At 49.3% G+C, this 3,528-nt stretch overlaps 1 long non-coding RNA gene across 1 annotated transcript in view; it reads right to left on the bottom strand.

The window, feature by feature from the left end:
• The window catches only part of LOC109297684, a 20,467-nt gene that overhangs the window by 10,497 nt on the left and 6,442 nt on the right, over positions 1–3,528 (bottom strand). The window lies entirely within an intron of this gene.

The following is a 3,528-nucleotide window of genomic DNA, read 5'->3' as shown; positions in this document are numbered from 1 at the left end:
CCACAGAGCCAGTCACTTCATTATAGAAGGCAATCAGGTTGGTCAGGCATGACTTGCCCTTGGTGAATCCATGCTGACTGTTCTTAATCACCTTCTCCTCCAAAAAAGTGCTTAGAAATGGATTCTTTGAGGACCTGCTCCATGATTTTTCTAGGGACTGAGGTGAGGCTCCCCAATCTGTAATTCCCTGGAGCCTCCTCTTTCCTTTCTTAAAGCTGGGCACTGTATTTGCCCTTTTCCAATCATTTTGGACCTCCCCACGATTGCCAGGAGTTTTCAAAGGTAATAGCTAGTGACTCTGCAATCACATCTGCCAACTCCCTCAGCACCCTCAGATATATTGTGTCTGGCCTCACGGACATACATCCAGCTTTTCTAAATAGTTCCTAACCTGTTTTATTTTCCCAGAGTTGGCTGCTCGCCTCCTCCCCAAACTGTGCGCCCAGGTGGAGTAGTCTGGGAGCTGAGCTTGCCTGTGAAGACTGAGGTGAAAAAGGCATCAAGTACTTCCATTTTTCCACATCATCTGTCATGAGGTTGCCTCCCCCATTCAGTAAGGGACCTACACTTTCCTTGATCTTCCTCTTGTTGCTGACATACAAACCTGCGAAGATCTCAAGGTTGCTGGCAACGGACCAGCTGCTATCCCAGTTTTCCTTGGGTAGTCTCTCTATGGTCACCTATCACGACTTTGATGTTCAGAGATGCACAAAAAAGGAGGAGAAAAACAAAGGGAGGTGAGATCTTCAGTTATCCATGCTGTTGGGGACAGCAGCAGTGATTTTCTTCACAGGGCTCTGCCATCCCCATACCCTGCCTTTACCACACCAATACAGACACAGGCCTGCGACCTCGTTGGCCTCGCCTTTACAGCAAGTAAAGATATGGTGACTGGTAACAGACTAGTTATTCCAATCTCTTACAGGCAGAAGGGTGACCACTAATGGCCTCTCTCATGTGGTCCACAACATCCTTAGGGCTTTAGTCCCTTTCTCAGGACATCAATTGCCAGTGGATCTCTTTATAATGACTCCTATTACTCCCATTGTCCCCTCTCTCCAGGTACAGTCTTCCTAGGCATTAGTCTCCTTCTTTCACCCTCAGTCAAGTTAATTCAGGCTCAACTTGGTCCTCCGTTGGGGCCTACTAATTAGTCGGTCATACGCATTGATTCATTCCCACTTACAGTCCATTATTCTTGAAGCATAACAATATGATTCCTATTACGTCCATTAACAAGCCTCTCAACCCCTAGTCAGTCCCTTGGCTTTCCTTTTACTCTTTCTTGGCATCTTGTTTAATTACTTACTTATCTCCTTTATATGGGGTTTCTAGTCCAATAACCCCACTTCTCTTTCCCTTAGGGAGAACCCCAAGGTAAACTTGACTCACTGGTGGCAGCAGCTCCTTTGCCCCCAGCTGAGGATTTCCATGCTGTCTCTCTGTCAAAGTACTTGCTCCCTCTCCTCCTTGATTGTGGCTCTGGCTCCCAGTTATCTTAGCAGTTCCTCTGGTTAATGCCTGTGCCTCCGTGCAGCACACACAAGCTACAGCTCATTCGTGCTTCCCCTATCTGGGGAAGATATCTTGGCTGACCCAGCTTTAAAGTCTGGGGAGCTCTTCCTGAGCCAATGGGAGCCGAATGCCCACAAGCTCCCCTCACCTTATGCCATGCACAGGCATTCAAAGACACCCAAGACACTGTCAGCATGTTCAACCCCAGGGTTTAATCGGCCTCATACAGGCAGGTAAGCTCTCCTCCATGTTTGTGTTCTGTGAAGCCCTCTGGGCTGTAACTGGGTCTGTGGTTGGTGTCCTGTTACAAAAATTTTCCTATCCATTGCTAGCTTCAACTCCAATTGCTCTTTGGCCTTCCTGACTACATCCCTGCACACCCAAGCAATACTCATATGCTCCTCCCTGGTTGTTTGTCCAAGTTCCCACTTCTTGTAAGCTTCCTTTTTATGTTTTAGCACACTGAACAATTCTATGCTAAGCCAAACTGCTCTTCTGCCATACTCGATAGTCTTTCTGCTATGTCCTGGACTCCTTTTCCCCTCAGATTGGCCTCCAAGGGGACCCTGCCCATCAGTTGCTTCAGTGTGTTGCGCTTTGTTTTTCTGAAGTCCAGGATCTTTACTCTGCTGCCCTCTTTCCTTCCTTTCCTCAGGATCAATCATCAATCATCTCATGGTCACTGCTGCCCAATGTTCCATTCACTTCTACGTTCCCCACCAGTTCTTCCCTGTTTGTGAGCAGCAGGTCAAGAAAAGCATGACGCCTAATTGGCCTCTCCAACACTTGCACCAGGAAGTTTTCCCCAACACTGTCCAAACTCTTCCTGGATTTCCTGTGCACTGCTGTACTGCTCTCTCAGCAGATGTCAGGGTAATTGAAGTCCCCCATGAGAACCAGGGCTTCTGATCAGGGAACTTGTGCTAGCTGTTTGAAGAAAGCTATATCTGTCTCATCCTCCTGGTCTGGTGGTCTATAGCAGATATCCACCATGACATCGCACTTGTTGCTCTCCCTTCTGACTCAAACCCAGAGACTTTCAGCAGGCCCATCTGCTCTATTATGTAAAGCTTCCTCCTCTTCTCCCTTGCCTATTGTTCCTGAACAGTTTACATCCATTCATGACCATACTGCAATCATGCAAACTATCCCACCAAGTCTCTGCTGTTATAATCATATCAGTTCCGTGACTGTACAGTGACTTCCAAGTCTTCCTGCTTGTTTCCCAGGCTCCGTGCATTCATGTACAGGCACCTGAGATAACTATCCCATTCACCTACTGTCTCAGAAAGAATGAGAAGACCTCCACTGTTGCCTCCTCTGGCTTGTGCTTCTTGCAAGTCATCCACATACCCTACTTACCTCAGGGCTTTGGCCTCCATCCCCTGGAAAACCTAGGGGTTCCTGGCCTGGCCTCTTCCACCAATGGCACATGGTTCTCTTCCCGTGTTGCTAGGGTTCTACATCTGTTCTCTAGGCAAATCGCTGCAAGTGGAGACAAAGACTTATGTTTGGTACCAGAGTCATAAGCATCCAACTTCTAGCTTCTTGGGAGTCTACATCCTCTTCCTTCTCTAGCGCTACCTCTGACAGTCCTTTCTTTGTGGTCCTAGAAGTTTCCTCCAGCACTGAATGGATGAACTCCTAGTGGCAGAGGATGCTTCGGAGCCTTGCCATCTCTTCTTGTAGCTCTTGCCTGCTCCCTGAGGGACACCACCAGGAGGAACTGCTCACATTGCAGGCACTCCCCCACCTGGGTGTCACTGAAAGAAACCTACAAGCTGCAGCAGGGGTGATGCGTAGGGGGTGCATGTGAGTGCACATGCACCCCCTGAGCATGGCAGCGCACCCCCTGCAAAAAGGCGCCACTGATACTGCTGGCAGCATCTGCGGCCGGTCCATGATCCCTGGCAGCGGTGGCTGTGGGTGGTCTCCGACCCTTTGGTGCTCACCACCTTCACACCACCCCACCCCACCCTCCCCGCCGCCGATAGTGCCAGCGGCATCCATTGG

This window comes from Gavialis gangeticus, unplaced genomic scaffold (assembly GCF_001723915.1).
Source record: "Gavialis gangeticus isolate Ggan-Ray unplaced genomic scaffold, GavGan_comp1, whole genome shotgun sequence".
NCBI classification, from domain to species: Eukaryota; Metazoa; Chordata; order Crocodylia; family Gavialidae; genus Gavialis; species Gavialis gangeticus.
This window is presented reverse-complemented; position numbering and strand designations above follow the sequence as displayed.